Source organism: Cavia porcellus, unplaced genomic scaffold, assembly GCF_034190915.1.
Source record: "Cavia porcellus strain 051 isolate PalLab524CR breed Dunkin Hartley unplaced genomic scaffold, mCavPor4.1 scaffold_53, whole genome shotgun sequence".
NCBI lineage: Eukaryota > Metazoa > Chordata > Mammalia > Rodentia > Caviidae > Cavia > Cavia porcellus.
This window is the reverse complement of record NW_026947536.1, coordinates 4,022,581-4,041,649: the sequence shown is the minus strand read 5'-3', so window position 1 is coordinate 4,041,649 and position 19,069 is coordinate 4,022,581. Positions and strand designations below refer to the sequence as shown.

General features: G+C 40.9%; 1 long non-coding RNA gene across 4 annotated transcripts in view; it reads left to right on the top strand.

Annotated features, from left to right (window-relative positions):
• LOC106025288 (uncharacterized) overlaps nt 1-19,069 on the top strand; it is a 103,647-nt gene that overhangs the window by 67,508 nt on the left and 17,070 nt on the right. For all 4 annotated transcript variants that reach the window (XR_010046022.1, XR_010046023.1, XR_010046024.1 and 1 more), the window contains one exon: nt 10,960-11,158. This is a non-coding gene — a long non-coding RNA (uncharacterized LOC106025288). The remainder of the gene's footprint in view (nt 1-10,959; nt 11,159-19,069) is intronic.

Sequence of the window (19,069 nt, the reverse complement as noted above, 5' to 3'; positions counted from 1 at the left end):
GTGATTTGAATTTTTGATAATATTTTGAGAATGACGATCCCACTATTTATAGTGGTCCACTGTTTACCTCTTTGCTATGTATTCACCAGGTACTGAGACTTTTGCACAAATCTTCCAACCTTGTGGCCTGACAATATTGGGAGAGACTCACAGAGTTCATGATAAGCTTAATAGGGCTGGGGAAATTCTCAGTGGCATATTGCCTGTCTGTCAGGTGTAAGATCATGAATTTAATCCCTGGTATAAAAAAATAAGATAACACAATATTAAACATAAATTTTCTGGGACATTTCTTTGATCCTGATTTTGGATTTAACATTCATCCATAGGTAAACTGTAGCTTCCTAAGAAAGATGTGCCAATTTTGATAGTGCAACTTTGTATGAGTTATACCTATGCTGCATGTAACTTATGCCAAAAATATTTACTCATCAATGTAAGCTTGTTAAAGTCATTCTTTGAACTGCCAAAATCATCCCAATTCAGAGATAATTTCCATTATATCACCTCTAAAAATTCAGGGAACACTTGGTGCTTGGGTAGGGTAGAGTAGAAAGACACCTACAGATGACTCAGTTGAAAATCTCAAGGGCAAATCCTGAGTAGCCCACTTTTATATGGTATTGGCTGACATTCCTTGTTAAACTGTGGTCCAATAAGAGATTCACAGACACCTCAACAGTGTTGAATATGCTAAGGAATGTCTGACAATCTCTGGCAGTATGCACATGTGACCACCTTACCAGAGATGTGGGGGTACAGTGAGTCCTGAGTCTTGTTATTGAGTCTGAGCACCTGTCCAAGGGAAAACTCCATAGTGTCTGAAAATCAGCATTTGAGTGCAGAGATGCTGTGAAAATGACCTTAAGTACACCGCCCCAGAAACAATAGCAGAGAGCAGCAGCTCTGCACACGCTTCAGTGCATGGATGGATTGAGGAAGAGGCCTGTGCTCCGCTCTGCTCTGGCAGCTCTGCACATGCTTCAGTGCATGGATGGATTGAGGAAGAGGCCTGTGCTCTGCTCTGCTCTGGCAGCTCTGCACACGCTTCAGTGCACGGATAGATTGAGGAAGATGCCTGTGCTCTGCTCTGCTCTGGCAGCTCTGCACATGCTTCAGTGCATGGATGGATTGAGGAAGATGCCTGTGCTCCGCTCTGCTCTGGCAGCTCTGCACATGCTTCAGTGCACGAATGGATTGAGGAAGATGCCTGTGCTCCGCTCTGCTCTGGCAGCTCTGCACACGCTTCAGTGCATGGATGGATTGAGGAAGATGCCTGTGCTCCGCTCTGCTCTGGCAGCTCTGCACATGCTTCAGTGCATGGATGGATTGAGGAAGAGGCCTGTGCTCTGCTCTGCTCTGCCAGCTCTGCACACGCTTCAGTGCACGGATAGATTGAGGAAGATGCCTGTGCTCTGCTCTGCTCTGGCAGCTCTGCACATGCTTCAGTGCATGGATGGATTGAGGAAGATGCCTGTGCTCCGCTCTGCTCTGGCAGCTCTGCACATGCTTCAGTGCATGGATGGATTGAGGAAGATGCCTGTGCTCCGCTCTGCTCTGGCAGCTCTGCACACGCTTCAGTGCATGGATGGATTGAGGAAGAGGCCTGTGCTCCGCTCTGCTCTGGCAGCTCTGCACATGCTTCAGTGCATGGATGGATTGAGGAAGAGGCCTGTGCTCTGCTGTGCTCTGGCAGCTCTGCACACGCTTCAGTGCACGGATGGATTGAGGAAGATGCCTGTGCTCTGCTCTGCTCTGGCAGCTCTGCACACGCTTCAGTGCACGGATAGATTGAGGAAGATGCCTGTGCTCTGCTCTGCTCTGGCAGCTCTGCACATGCTTCAGTGCATGGATGGATTGAGGAAGATGCCTGTGCTCCGCTCTGCTCTGGCAGCTCTGCACATGCTTCAGTGCATGGATGGATTGAGGAAGATGCCTGTGCTCCGCTCTGCTCTGGCAGCTCTGCACACGCTTCAGTGCATGGATGGATTGAGGAAGAGGCCTGTGCTCCGCTCTGCTCTGGCAGCTCTGCACATGCTTCAGTGCATGGATGGATTGAGGAAGAGGCCTGTGCTCTGCTGTGCTCTGGCAGCTCTGCACACGCTTCAGTGCACGGATGGATTGAGGAAGATGCCTGTGCTCTGCTGTGCTCTGGCAGCTCTGCACACGCTTCAGTGCACGGATGGATTGAGGAAGAGGCCTGTGCTCTGCTGTGCTCTGGCAGCTCTGCACACGCTTCAGTGCACGGATGGATTGAGGAAGATGCCTGTGCTCCGCTCTGCTCTGGCAGCTCTCCACGCGCCCCTGCCTACGCGGCCACTCTCGGGCAGTGTCGGCTTCTCACGCTTTGGGGTTCCAAAAATGTATTTTCTAAATGTTTAAATATTTACATGGCATCTAATAAAGCACTTGTTTTTGCCTATGTATAGAAGTGAAAGTTTTCGCTTATTTTATAAAAGATTATGAAAAATATAAAACCAGCATCTAATTTTCCACAGACTTCCATTCTGTATGCAGTGAGTTTTGTAATCCTGACTTAAAGAAAATCCCTTAGGAAGTAAAACAAGGCTGTGGTTTTGAGTGTTCCCTTTGCCAAGAGAATAAGATTTCCAGTTGAACAGGTAAATATGTGCTCGTGGACGAATTCCCATTTCTCTTTATATTGTCCAATCCATCATGGAAATGGATATTTTGAAAAGACTAGTGTTGGCATTTTTTTTATTATTCCAGTTGGTAACCTAATAATTGTATTCAATATACTTCCAGGAAGTGAAGGGGTGTTTTTTCTGAGGACAGTTGCAAGGTTATCTTATATTCCAGTTGATAGTAATACCACAATGTTATGAATTACATTTGCAATGTGATTTGTATCATTTATTGGCCAACCACCTGCTACTTAGCCAAAAATGAGGATGTGTGTATCTGGCTTCATGCACATGCATGTTTTTGTGATGATTTTAGGAAGTGTTTGTGTGTGTGTGTGTGTGTGTGTGTGTGTGTGTGTGTGTGTGTATGACAATGTGTTTTATATAATTGGTTTTTGACTACTCTGTCACTGGAAGGTCTTTTGGTGTTGTCTTTTGGGAAATCACCAGGTTGGTGGAACAGCCTTACTGAAGCCTGTCTCGTGAACAGGTTTTTAAATATGTCATGTACAGAGTGTACCTGAACCAGCCTGATAATTGTCCAGAGAGAGTATAATGCAAAAAAGCTTGTGATAGGTAAGATATTCATTAGAAAGACATTGACCTTTGCATGTATGCTTCTGTTTCCATATCATATATCTACATGCATGGTTGTGCTTGCAAGATTTATTCTCTCTGTGTGTTTACTTGAATAGGGAATCCTTACTCCATTCTTGGGTTTTTGTATCACTGTTACATGCAGCTCATGTTTATGTATTTTATTTTGCACTCACACTTATGCCTGCATATGTGCTTACTTCAATTTGAATATTAGATTTACATATTTCTGCTTATACAACACATTTACATGCAGGGTTGAGTGATCGCAATATTTATAAGCACATTGTATTTTTCTTCATATCTGTGTGTTTCCTTGCATTCACATTTTGGATGTTTTCAAGGACATTCATCTTTACCTATCCTATGTCTTACTTGTATACCTATAATCTTTTACATGTTCTTGCTTTTACATGTATGTCTACATTCATGTATGTGTCTCCACTTCATTAGGTCTATTTTTTTTTTTTTTTGCATTTCACATCTTTGGAGGTTGTACAAACAATCTAAAGCAGTCATTGTTACCTCCAGACGAGGTAACATGAGTGAGAGACCAATAAGTATTTAGTCATATTTTTCTGTAACTACTTAAACTTTGCATTGTTTCCCTTATAAATAGTTTGTCTTAAGTTTTTGTTAAATAATGAAATGGTGAATAAATGTGGATGCCTTTAAACAGGAAAATTGTCTACCCTCACTAATGGTCTAATATATGTAAACAAAACATGAATTCATAAAGTTAGAAAACAAAAAACAAATGAAGAAAAGAAAAAAATGACAAAAATGAGGAAAGGGGAAGCATTTTAATGGGGCTGAAAGCAATTTTTTGCAACCATTTTTATCACTTTATTATATAAGCTATGCAGGGCAATGATGCTGGAAGTCACAAAATAGAATGAAAAAGAAAATGAACTACATGTTTAGCAGTACGAAACTTGTAAAGAATATTTATAATATGTTGTAGCAATTGAAATTTCAAATGATGCTTACAAAGATACGTTATAACTCAGCAGAGAACTTATGTTAACATATTAAGTGGAAAAAATTGGTATCTATTTCTAAACCTGTCAGGTAAGAAAGAGAGAACATTATAGCTGAATGAGAGTTGTGAGTTAGCTATATATTCTCTGTATTTTGAGGGTGACTTTAAACTTTCTACAATGTACTTATTATGCAGGAATGTCTTTATTTTTCCTCATTAACCTTTTGTGCTTCTGAACTATTATAGAGGTAGTTAATTTTAATGTTTTTTGCCACAAAGACGGTATCAATTTAAGAAGCCTTCCAGACAAAATATATAGTTATTTGGGAACTCTAGTCAAGACTGTATAAAGTGTTTGTTTTCTGGAACCACACAGAGCCCTCGTGGCTTTTCTGTTTGTTTGTTGGTGGGTTTGCTTGTTTGTTTTTGTACAGGGAATGGTACTTTTTGCATTGAGCTATATCTTATATACCTTATTATTTTTATTGTATTTGATACAAGATCATGCTAAATTTCACAGGCTAGATTTGAACTTGTGATTCTTCTGCTTCAAGGTCCCACAATACTAGGGTTACAACATCAAGGCTGATTTCACATTTATTTACGACTCTTTCTTCGAGCCAAATGTGGTGGTGCATGCTATAATCCTAGCATTGAGGCAGGCTTATTATGAACTTGAGCCCAACTTGGGTACCTTAGTGACTTAAAAAGACCCAGTCCCAAAACCAAACAAGCAAACAACATCCCCTGCAAGCAGTGCACTGTGCTGAGAGTAGTGGATGGCAACTGTATCCCAGGGACTGACAGAGTCAGCAGTTGGTAAGGGAGGTGAGTCCGTACTGTGGTTTTGCACACAAACGTGCAGAACTACAGGAGGCAGACAGAGCCAACAATCCTTCAGTGTTCAGAAGAAATCCCAGCAAATTATACACTTAGGTGGCTTCACCATAAAAGTCCAAGAGTGTGATAAGGGAAGAGTCATCCAGTCCCAGTGAACTGCAAGCAGTTGGGAAGTAGGCTAGGGGACATTCTTCTGAGCTGTGACAATCTGGACTTCACCCAGGTGGCTGCCATAATCCACTCCTAAGCCTAAATATGAATGAGTAGAAACTCCCCCTCTGGTCCAACCGGCAGAGCAACCTTAACCCAGTAGCACAGGCAGGCAAGCATCATTGTGGTGGAGAACAGAGGAAGCTATGCCAGGTCCAGGAGGTGGCCAGTTATACATGGGTCTGGGTGGACCCTGTGCTTTATCTACCTGAGGGTGCCACAGCAATCAGGACAGTGCTGAAGAAACAAACACAAAAAGCAGAAGACACCCATATTGTTGTTAGTTGATCTCCCAGGCCCCACATCCATAGGAGGAATTATAAAGAACAAAGCAGAAATTAATGCAATTGAGATGAAGAAAACAACACAAAGAATTAATGAACTGAACAATTGGTTCTTTGAATAAATAAACAAAATTGATAAACTCCTAGCCAATCTTATCATGAAAAGAAAAGAAAAAACTCAAATTCAGTAATTACAAATGAAAAGGGTGAAATTGATACAGATCTTGTGGAATTTCAGAAGATCATAAATACTTACTTTGAAAATATTGGCACAGGCTGAAAAACACAGAGGTAAACAATGGATTCCTAGAAATGTATGAGTTACCAAATATGACTCAAGAAGACATAAAAATTTTGAATAACTGAATATCAGGCACTGAAATTGAAAATGGAAATAAAATTTACCAAAAAAAGAAAAGCTCAGATCCCAATGGACCCATAGCTGAATTCTATAAGAAACGTAGAAAAGATTCAATGAAAATACTCTTAAAATTTTTTGATGAAATGGAAAGGGAAGCATTTATGTCTAACTCATTTGTGGAAGCAAGTATTACTCTGATGTGAAATCCAAGGAAAGACTAAACCAAAATGTAAACTATAGGCAAATCTTCCTAATGAACATTGTTGCAAAACTTCTCAGTACTAGTGAGCAGAATGCAGCAGATCATCAAGGTTAAACAACATGACCAAGTGGGATTCATCCCAGGAATGCAGAGCTGGTTCCACATATGCAAATCTATAAATGTGATACACAATATCAACAGAATCAAAGATAAAAATCACATGATCATTTCAATAGGTGCAGAAAAAGCTTTTGATAAAGTGCAACTCTTATTCATAAGAAAAATCCTACAGAATATTGGAATAGATTGACTTCGCCTCATTCAGCTAAAAGCCACTTATGACAAACCAAGAGACAACATTATTCTAAATAGACAAAAACTGAAAGGTCTCACTCTGAAGTCAAGAAAAAGACAAAGATCTCCAATATGACCATACCTATTGAATATGGTTCAAAAAATGTTAGCCATAGCAATTAGGCAAAAGAGAGAAAAAAAGGAATAAGAATATCAAATTAATAAGTCAAATTATCATTATATGCAGATGATATGCTAAGCTACATAGAAGATCTCCAAAACTCCATCAAAATACTATTACAGCTAATGAGAAAATTCTGCAACATAGCTGAATATAACAATTCAAAACTCAAGAGCATTCCTGTACACAAACAACAAACTGACTGAGCAAGATATAATGGAAACAACACCTTTCACAGAAGCATCCAAAAAGATGAAATACTTAGGAATCAAACTATCAAAAGATGTAAAGGATCAATACAATGAAAATGATAGCACTCTAAAAAGGGATATTGAAGCAAATACCAGAAATAGGAAAACTATCCTTTACTTTTTGATAGGAAGAACTACATAGTTAAAATGGCCATACTCCCAAAACTGTTATACAGATTTAATGCAATCCCAATCAAAGTACAATTAGCCTAGTTCACAGATCTATAAACACCATATCTAAATTAATTTGGCAACAGAAGAAACCTAAAATAACAAAGGTAGTCCTGGGCAATAAAGGTAAAGAAGGAGACATCACAGTCCCAGCCTGAAATTGTACTACAAAGCTGCTATAATAACATAAGCATGACACTGACAAAGAAACAAACAAATAAACAAAAAAACCCAAATAGACATGAGGATAAATGGAACACCACAGAAGATGCTGACACAACTACAAACAATCTCAGCCACCTTATATTTGACAAAAGTGTGAAACATATTCACTGGAAGAAAGCCTTCTTAATAAATGGTGCTGGAACAATTGGCTCTCTACATGCTGAAGACTAAAATTAGAGCTATGTCTGTCACCATGTACTAAATTAAAGTCAAAATCTATAAAAAATTAAACATTACAATAGAATCTGGATGACAAGGTAGGTAGAAACCCTGAAGACATAGAATTAGGCAAAGTGTTCATGAGCAAAACACAAACTGCACAAGAAGTACTTCAAAGAATCAACAACTGGGATCTCATTAAAGATTTCAAACTTCAAGAAAATCACCAGCAAAGTGAAAAGAAAATCCTCAGAGTGGAAAACAATTTTAGCCAGCAGTCCCTCAGACAAAGGACTTCTAAATAGAACATAAAGAATGTAGAAACATCAAGCTACCATATTCAAAGACCCAATCCAAAAATGGGTATCAGAGATATACAATCACTGCCCAGATGAAGTAATACAAATGGCAAATAAATACATGAAAACATATTCATCATCACTGGGCACTCAGGAAATGCAAATTAAAAGTACATTAAAATCCCATCTCATTCCAGAAAGAATGGCTGCCATAAGAAATCAACTAATAACAAATGCTGGAGGGCTGTGGGGAAAAAGGAACCCTTCTCCACTGTTGGTGGGAGTATAGACTGATACAAGTAGTGTGGAGATTCATCAAAAAAGTAGGACAAGAGATCCCACTCAATCCAGCTATTCCACTTCGGTGCATTTTCCCAGAATAATTGAAAGCATCATGCCATAGCAATATATGCGTACCTATGTTTGCAGCACCATGACAGGATATACACTTACACTTCCAGGTTGAGCATGCATTCTCAGGGGACGAGAAATTCCCAAAAACTTTGGGAGTTTAAGAAGAGTCCTTCACTGGGTAACCAGGGAGAAGAGCACAAGGGCCAGGCCAGCAATGGATTTGTGGGAAGTGGTTGACAGAGTAGGGAACAGTTAGCAGGCAGGAACTGAGGTGTGGGCAGGAATAGTTCTGGGTGTTGGGCAGGGAGCATGGACTGAGGCATAGCCAAGGGTGGGTTGGGACCACCCTGTAGGCAGATACCAGGTTTTCTGGGTTAATGTGCAGTAAATGTGGTCAGCATGGTGGGCCTGGGACGGGGTTGAATTCAGAGGCTTAGTGGTTGATATTGTGGAAATTGGCCATACCTACCCAAGATTGATCAGATAGCATGATGGAAATAATCCCTAAACTTTGTATCAGTCCTCATTCACCCAGTCTGTTAGAACAAGATGGAGGCTTTTAGGGCTCTGTATGTGTGTGCATTTTTAGTCTTCTTAATTGCTTTCAAAAATGGATCATTTAGACATCTCAACAACTTTTTTCCTGGATCCAGTAGGGAAGCATCCAATTATGTTTTACATTGAGATTGTTTTGGAGGAGATGCCCTGGGCAATACATAAATATGTAGGGAAGAATCAGCAGTACACAGCAGTAAAATAGCCTCATTCCTAATTCTGTTTCTCAGTCTTGTGCCCAGGTATAAATTGTGACTTTCTCCTATGATTCTCCAGGTGCAGTGTGTGTGTGTGTGTGTGTGTGTGTGTGTGTGTGTGTGTGTGTGCCAGAATTATTCATTTAATAAATATTGTCGAGTCATTCCGTAATCACTGTTTTATGTGTTGTGGCTAAGAATTGAATGAAAGAGACCAAGTTCCCTGGTCTCACATAACTTCCATTTCACTTGGAAGGCTGAGTAAGGGTGCACAAGGAAATAGAATTCCTGACACATGAGGCTTTGGTGAGCACAGAGGGAAAGGCGGAAGGGACCTGAGAACAGTCTTCCCCATGGCTGCCTGCTCCCCACTTTTTTCTCACACTGGGCCTCTCCTCTCCTTGTCAGCCATGCCCTTGTCACAGAGATTGCTAGACACAGCCTGTCCTCCTTCACCATGGAGCCTCAGCTCTGATACTGGGCACACACGACTGCTGCTGGGAGGGTTTAGGGTCCTTGGCGTTGGGAGCTTGAAAGTCTCAACAGCTTCACATGTGAGTGCTTTGCTCCTTTTCAACTGCACCCCTCCAGTCTGGGATCCATGGTCTGGGCAACTTCAGATGCATGGGTGCCCTGGAAAGGATACTGAGGAATGTGGCTACTGATTGCATCTATACTGACTTAGATTCTGTGTAGGGAGAAATGGCATCTTTTACAGTTCTTCCTAACCTTGAAAGTGGTTTAGCATCTAAATGACTCTGCATTTCATTTCAGTTTGTTGCTAGACTGTTTATATACTTAGTTCTTTTTGTTTCCTCCACAGCCCCTTTTGGCATTTTAGACAAGGGTCTCACTCTGTAGACCAGGCTGGCCTGCAATTCCCTATGTACCTCGCTCTCCTCAAACATAGGTTCTACCTGCCTCGGCCTCCTGGATGCCGTGATTACAGGCAACCACCATCAAGCCTGGTTTATTTCCTCTTTACATTTATTGATAACATTTCTGAATGAAATTATGAATTCTGTAAGATTTCTAAAGAAGAAACTCAGATACAAACTCAGATACTCACCAATCCATGAGTCAGATTTATCCAATACTCACTTTTCCCTTTTTCTTTACGGTTCTATATTCTCATATGTGTACCATTAATTGGTTTTGCCTTCTGAGAGTATCATGTGAATATTACTACCATCTACTAGGGCCCCCTCTCAAAAAACAACCTGGTGTATGCATTTCATAATAAAAGATCATTTTTGTGCAGTAATTACCAGAGTTGGGAAATCTGTCACTTTCCTACGCTATTATCTAACACAAAATCCACATTCTTATGTAACTGATTTTCACAGTGTTGTCTTCTATATGTTTTATGTTCCAAGTTCCGATCTAGGATCATGTCTTGGTCTAATGGCCACATCCCTTTAGTAGTGACCCGCAAAAATTATTTAGTATTTGGTTTTCATAATCTTGACATTATGAAGCAAGAAATCTAGGTATTTTGTTGAATTTTGAGAGTGTCTCTGAAGTCAGTTTTTCTTCTGGCAACATGCAACTTAATAATTGTTAGGCAGCCTTAGGGACTCGATGATCTGACACTTTTGATGGCCAGGTTAAAATTAGATTTAGGAGGTGGAGGACTTAAAGAGGTTTGTGGACACACACTAAAATTATGTAAAAGATTTAACTTGAGGAACCATTATATTTGAGGACAAGTATAGTAAATGGTGATATTAATAAGAATATCAAATCTGACATACATACTAGAGCTAAAAGAGACAAAAGAAACAGAAAACAAACCATGATTTTAAAAAACTTTGCAAAGTACAGATATTGAGAATTTGTATAGTTGAAAAAATGTAGAAATTATTTCAGAATTAATAACTTGAAAGGAATACACTCACCATCAAAACCACTGCTATATGTAGTTTTAGGCAGTAGGGTTTGGTGTATTTGAATCAATGATTACATTAGGAATTAAGATATATTTTAAGACAAACACATTTCATTTTGATTTGGAATACCAAAGTGAATAATGAAGGTGATTTTCAAGTCTGAAATTTTAGTGTGGTAGAGAGTAAATGCAGTTAGTATATTTAGAATGTCTGATTCCCCTAATGTTTCCTGGTCTTCAAACCTGACAAAGAGTTGTTCTCAGATCTTAGGAGAATAATACAGCACTTAAAAAGGAAGATGCAGCCCAGCAGCCCTGCACTGGAGGCCAAGATGGAGAAGACCTCCATGGACTCCATCATCTTCTTGTTGCTGTGCTACATGAGGTGGAGAGTGACCCACATACTGCAGAACACCAGCATGCTGAATGTCAGGAACTTGGCTGCATTGAATGGGTCAGGTAGGTTCTTCACCATGAAATCCACCATAAAGATGAACAGGGTCAGGGAGTCCAGGTATCCCAGGACACAGTAGAAGGCAGTGAGGGATCTCTTTCTGCATATGGTGATGATGTAGCCATGCTCAGAGTTTGTGTCTATGTCAATTCAGCGTAGATTTGTCCCCATCCAGATGATGCAGAGAGTGAGTTGGATCAGGGAGCAAATGGGGATGATGGAATTTGATGCCCATGTTACCAGAAACTGCTTCATTCTTCTGCCTGGACCAGTGATTTTAAATGCAAGCAGCACAGTAATGGTTTTGACCAAGACAGTGGAAACAGCCACAGTGAACACAAATCTGAATGTGATTTTCTGGAGGTTACAGGTGGCTGTGTTGGATGGCCAATGAAGGAAAGGGCACAGGGGAAGCACAGGAGGAAGATTAGCAGGTGGTACTGAGAACCAGATTATTGAGCTGCACAATGGGAGTGTCTCAGTGCTTTAACAAGACTGCTAAGGTCAAAGCTGGGAGGACAGAAAAACTCAGAGCTATGTGGATCAGAGCCATCCTTAGGGAATTCTCAAAGAATAGGAAGTCCATAACCTTGGGGATATAGTGATCTCTGTTTCTGTTTGGGTATTCAGGCTTTGCACATCTTGTGCATTGTTTTGCATCTAGAGAAAAAGCAAAGATTCAGCATTTCTTTTTCAGAAATTTTCAGTTTTATCAAGTTGATAGAATTCACTACATTTGCGATATCACTCCAAATACACAGTGGTTAACATACAGATTGAGGTATACCAAATGGTATTTCTATATGCTTGACGCATAAATAACTTTTCTAACTATCTAAATATCATATGAAATGATTCAATTGGTGTTTCCACCATATTCAGCAGAATTGGGTGAGAAGTCATGTCATCCTCTGACTCAGTGAGGTCACCAGGATTGTGATCTCCTCTCAATGCTTCTTTATACTCTCTGCAGTGTTCCTCAAAATAAGCTCTGTATTGGCACAAAATTCAGTGAGACAATCTATTTCAAATATTTCCCTCATTACTAGTCAGATGGAAATTTGTGTAATCCTGATACAACTTGAATATTATAATTGCTATATTGTTATCCATTTATCATTTGTCTAATCTATCACCCTGTCTGATTGGACAATGGTTTCATGGCCTTATATTTTAATTTTCATATGGTGATTCTTGTAATATTCCTTACAGCTCTCAAATTTAAATATTCTCACAGACATACTCGACAACCTAAGTTTTATAATTATCTATAGCAGTTTCTGTTTTTATTTTCTATTTTATATTTTTATTTCTCTGTGACTTTTTTTATCAGTTTTTCCATATAAATATTGAAAAAATGAATTGAAAATATTTTCATTTTGAATTTAGTTGTCTTACTGGCTTATAACTCTTTGGAGAGCAATTTGTATTTTAATTCTGTTACTTAAGAACAGTGTGTTTTTAAAGCTTTAATTTTTAAAGTTTAAAATTTCCAAATGTTAAAGCTGAAAGTTAGCTTTGTTCCCCCTTGCATTACATATACCATTTGACATAACTGACAGTGTTCACATTAATGATGAAAATAATACTATGTGCAAAATTAGTGACATGGCACACAATGTAATGCAACCGTTCTAAAACAGGTTGTCCACTTTATCCATTCATTTAAGTCCCTAAAATGTACATTATTGTTAGATATTGCAAATATACAGCAAAAAAGGAAAAATTTGTATGCTTGAAATTTGTAAGGGAAAAGTTGGTTTTGAGACTTTCAAGCATCCACAGGAAATTTTGAGAAATACCCATGCTTTGACTCATAGGCCTTCGTCCTGGGTCACTGTAAGATTTCAGATTTGCTCAGTCTCTCTCAGCAGTGGATATAAACATAGCTGGTGATGGAAATCAGCACTTCAGTTTAGGATAATAGAATCAGCACTGCCGGACAAGAATATGTACGTGGTGACTGTAACTATAAATGGGTGTACTGAAAGAATGAATCTGTAGATGAGTGGGAAACAGTGCTCCACTCTGATCCCCTGGGAAATAGGCTCAGCTTCCCATCACTGAGAAGTTGTTAGAGGGAACAGTTATCACAGTGACATTCTCCATTATTTACCTGTCTGATTGGAAATGTGTCTCTCTGAGCAGGAAACACAGGTAAAGCAACAGACTGATCTTCCTTCCTGAGGAATTTTTCTGAATCCCGGACCACAGCTCTGACTACACACTGATTGAGGAGTCTAAGAGGAAGAGAGAAGCACAGGTTATGATTTTTACACATTATAGGCAGAGTAAATGTGATGTACACATTTCCAGGTTAAAAAAAACAGGTAGAGGGGTTGGGGATTTAGCTCAGTGGCATAAGCACCTGCCTTGTAAAGCAGGCAGTCGTGAGTTCGATCCCTGGTACCAATAAAAAGGAAAAAGACAAAAAAAAAACAGGTAGATTTTGGTCCTTTATTAGGAACTGATCATGACTTCTTTTCTCACCATGTGCCATGTTTGTATGACCTAGCTATTGAATTGAGGATCACAATGGTTACCTTTCTATTGTTTTTGAAACTTTGTGTCAGTCACTACAGTATCACTTTATTATGTTAAATGAGACATCCCCATATTATTCTCTCTTGCCCCATTCCTTTAGAGGCATGTTCCCAAGCAGTAAAAAAAAAAAAAAAAAAAAAAAAAAGAGGCCTTGTACTCCTGAGGGGATTTTTATCAGGCCATTGTACTTGTTCAGATATAGGTTTATGTTCTAGGAAAAAAAGTGCAGTGAGATGATAATTTGTCTCAACACTGACAGTAATTACTGAGAAAAACAATGAATAAATCAACAAAGCTTTGCCAACATGGAAATACTGGAGAAATTTGTAGAGTTCCAAAGTGTTGCAATCCAGCTGAAAATGCTGCCATGATTTCTGCAGTGATAACAGCAAATTTGCTGTGTGTCTGACAGTCATATTTAGAGAGATACTTCTCTGTTCCACAGCCAAAGCAGAGTGTTCCACAAGGTGAAGTAGTCACTGGCAATGGAATTGTAGATGTGGAAACTCAACATCCACATAGTAGATGTGGAAACCCAGCCAGCAGTCCTTGTTTTTCTCTTAAATGGCAAAGTAGAAAACCAATTCTTACTGGTGGTTCTTCCAAAACCAGATTTTCAATTAAAAATTGTATCCATTCCACAAATTGTAACTAGAAAATGGTAGAATATGGTTCATTTTCTATTTTTGCTAACAGAGATATTTGATGCCACAAAAGACAAATATACTAGGAGACTGTAAGATTATTTTCCACGGTGATACCTGCTACATTATGGGTGAAACTTGAACAAATTGCCCAACATGAAATAATCCAGACAGAAACTATCAGAAATCATATAGACTCATTCATGGGATATATTCTGAGTAGACAAATCAATAGCATCAAAAAGTAGACTAGTGCTTTCCACAAATGGAAGGAGGAAATGGGACAAGCTATAGGTAATAGGTGGTAGTGAAAATATGTTGGCTTCCTAGAGAATTTAACAAGAAACAAGAAAATCAGCTTTGTCCAGTGATCATGTGTTTTGGTGCACTGATTTTATTTCAACTACACTTATAGAGGACATGTGCATTTAAAAATATTGGACATTTAGTTGTCACAAGAACAGAAAGTTAATTGCACCTTCAATATCCAACATTTTTAAAATGAGTATTGGGATACTTCAGTAAAGTGATACTTTATAGGCCTGGAACATATAAAAGAAATTTCCATTAATCATAGGAAATTATGATTGAAATACATACCTGCTATCTAGAAGACCATTCACAGAAAAAAATTCAGAGGCTGTGCTCATATTAGGACATGCACAAGTGTAGAAGGAGGTATTTTTACAGTATTATAGCCATGCTAAATTTGACTGGATTTTTTACAAAAATAAGAGTGCTCAAAAAAAAATTTCTGAGTGGATAACAGAACACAGAGAGCAAAGTTGGCCTTCCACTTTTGTGAAATGCAATTGGGGCCTTTATTCTGCCCCATACTCTCATGGACACACAGGTTCCCGGAAGTTTATCTGGGATTAAGATTCTTCTCTACCATCGACTCCTACCTCCCTAACTGTGGCACATGAGAAGAATGAGTAGCTGTCATCTAACCATAGATTTCACATGAACGAAGTAATAGCCAGAAAATGGTCCATTTCATGCTTTTGGTAAAGATAGAGAAAGAGATAAAAGGGAAAGAAATTCAAAATTAACAGTCAAGGAAAAAAATGACAGACAAGAAGTTGCCCTTACAGAGACAAACAACAAAAGTTCTACCTCATAAGTCAGCAGTTCAGTATCATTTATTTCTATTGCATGCTTTTTGTTAAAATTACATGTTAATGATGTCAGGAGAAACTGCTAAGGATAGAGACAGGCAATGAATCAAACTGCACACTGAATGTTTTTTTCTTTTTCTTCCAATAAATTTGGCTGTGGATCTCAGCTCTGGTTGAATTCATCCTTAGACATATTTTAACCATGTGTTTGTCCAAAGTGGACAACTAGATTGGACCCCTGGAATTTAATATTAGTATCAGCCAATAGCTAAGGTTCTCAGACGCCTATGGCTGGAACACCATAAGAAGTCTCAGAAGCAAGCCCTGAGGCAGCAGTGATTTAATTTATTTGAAGTATCTTCTGCTTAATAATGGGATATAAAACATGAGGAATTCTATCATTTGTTACAGAGAGGAGAGAAGAATAAAAGTGAAATATGGTGGAAGGATCAGGAAGCAAGAGAACCTAAGAAATCACCAGTATGCCCTCCTGCCATGTCTTTACAATTTTAAAAGCAGTTCTCAAGATGCACGAACCCCAGCATAACAAGGATGTACGCAGACTGAATCCCACAGAGTCATAGTCATTTGTAATACACACACCCAGAAAGACAGAGAGAGAGAGAGAGAGAGAGAGAGAGAGAGAGAGAGAGAGAGAAGGAGGGGGAGAGAGAGAAGTGGGGTAGAGTGGAACTAGGGTGTTCCTTAGGCTCAAGGGAGTTGCCTGAGGCAGGTTAGAGTTAGGGTTAGGCTTACGGTTAGGGAAAATTAGGGTTTTAGTGTTCAGGGTCACATTTCAGTGCGCCAAGTGACAGTCCATGGTGTCGAGATGACACAGGGGTCTGGGCTCACCTTAAAGACACACACGTGTCCTGCTTCCCCAAACTCGCCCTAAACACACACACACATGTCCCGTCCCCCAACTTCACACTAAGAGACACACACATGTCTTAGTCTCCAGACTCACTCTAAAAATTCACACATGCCCTCTTCCTCAGTCTCACCCTAGAAACACACCCAGGCTCCATTCCCCAACTTCACACTATAACACTCACACACACCCAGTTCTCCCACTTTACATTAAAACACACACACACAAATCAGTGTCAGACTCTAGCTAAAACTTTCCTAGTGGGACATCTTTCCATTTGGTGGTTCACTGTGTGTTCAAAGTCTTTGTGATTTTTTTTTTCTTTTCCTGGCTCGGGGCTGGCCAGCCACTTTCAGAGATTTTGAAATAAGAGAATAGTGGTCACCCAGCCATGCTCCTCCCAGCTCAGCTCCGTGCAGCTCAGCTCACTGGACTGTGAATGCATCCATCCGGCTGTTGGGATTCCTCTGTGTGTCTGTCAGTCACAAACCCACTTAAGTCCCTTTGCCACTTTTTTGCTCTCTGGCCCATGTTGTAGCTTGGCATAAGTGACAGTGTCTATCTTGTGCCCAGCACTTCATTTTACTAGTGCCCTGGATTTGATGCAGGAAAATAGAAAATGACTTACTGTACAAGTCCCATGAGAAAAGCAGAATGAGAAAAGTGAAAACCTGCTCAACAAAAGGAGGAGGATACAGGTGTCAGTCAATAGAAAATGAATGAAGGATTCAAGTCAAAGTGTTTCGAACTGTATATCTTTTGTGATTCTCTCTTTAAAAGACTCTGTCACTTTCCAGTTCACTCTGATGCCATTGGCTATTCCTTCCTCTGGGCACCAGAGGGCTCAGCTCGAAATCCAGCACTAGCCAAAGATCCAGAACTTGATGGAGACAGAGAGAGGCAGAGAAAGACATCACAGACACGGCACATGACACATTCATTCTAGGATGGACCTGTCGCATCATTGGCTGCACGGGAGTCAGGATGGCACCCCCTTTGGAGTGCTAGGCATAGGCTTAGGCCTAGGCTTAGGGTTAGGCTCAGCATTAGGGCTTTAGTTTGTGGAAGTGAGGGAAGGTGCTCTCACACCAGCTTTTCTGGGGCCAGCATTTTCCTAGGGCTGCCTGTGGACTCACATGAGTGCCTAGTGTTTTCTCCCCATCTCTCTTTCCTCCCATAAGAGGATGGAATTAGCTGTGCAGAATGCCATCTTATCCAAGGATCACACCACGTTTCCTCTGGTTCTCATGACTCATGATACCATAAGAATCAACTTGTTCTCTGAGATGCTAACCACTGCCCTGCAAAGAGGAGCCAGAGTGCCCAGCAGCCCTGGCCTGACATGCCTGGCTATACAGCACAGCACAGCACAGCACAGCACAGCACAGCACAGCACAGCCCTCCTTGCACTGCAGGGGCTGCCTTCTGTAGCTATCTTCTTGCCCCTAGAAGTTGGAAGGCATGGAAGCTCTCCTTGGGGTTGTCAGAGCACCTGAACCCTGGAAGTGCCTCTTGGGATGTGAATGTCCCCTTTACCCACCAGGTGACACTGTCTCATTTGGGTAGAAGAGTGGCAGACAGGGAAACCAATGAAATGGTAGTGAGGGCTATTTCTCTCTCGCAGGTGACCACATGGTGTGGCATTCCATCAGTGCAGGAAGAGATCATCTGTTGGCTCAGATTGATGGGTATATCTCTATTATGCAGGGCTTCCTGTGTCGGGCTGAGGCTTCGTTTGGAGTCTGGAGGCCACTAAACTCCATTCCAAACTCTGGTGGCTGCTGCTGGACACCACTCTGAGATGCTCTCTCTTGGCTATATATATGTATCCCTGCCTGTTCCTGGGAGAGCCCATGTGTGTGTGAGAGGGGGACATCTTGCCCCAACTGGGCCCTGCTCACTGAACAGGCCAAAGTTTCAGGAGATCTGTAAAGCCATAACTAAGGAAGGAGACCATCAGGGAGCACCAGATGGCATGCACGGGAGGCACACACACAGACAGATGGACTTGTTCACCTGTCTGTGGCAAGTGCAGAATGAAGAACTGTACCTACTTACAGACAGGCAATTTTTCCTGGGGCCAGGTCTTTGAGAAACCTACAGCCCCATCCCCATCTGCTTGTCTGTCTGTCTGACGGGTGAGGAGGTAACCACCCTTATGCCTGCTGCCAAGGGTGCCAGAGCAGGTGTCCCAAGTCAGGACACCTGCGGTGGTGGCTGTGTCTGATGATGAACATGGACACGAAAGAGGTAGTGGAAAGTGCTGTCTGTAGTCTCTGTTTGGGATGTATGTAGGGGAACTCAGGGTTGTGTGTGTATAGGTCTGGGTCAGCATCTGGTGTCTCCCAGCACTTGCCAAGGTCCCTCTGGAAAGGAGGCACAGCCACTGGAATGAATCCCTGCTGTCGGGCTTCCCTCCCTCCATGGCGCCTCCAATGATGGTTTTTCCCCCTACCCTTACCTTCAGCCTGGGCTCTGCATAGACCCTTCAGGCTCATATAAGGGTCTGCATTGTGCCCACTACCTACCCCACAGGAGGACCAACACTGGAAGGGGATTGGGGTTACTGAGCAGCCTGATATCAGATCCTCCACTGAGGTTCAGGAGGGAATAGTGCCAGTACTTCCTAGAGGGACTGACCACTAGAATGGCTGCAGCACAGCCTAGTGTGACCCTTATGCTACCACCCTCCCATGGAGGGCTGCAGACACTTAGTTCTGATGAGCCCATGACTGATGAATAT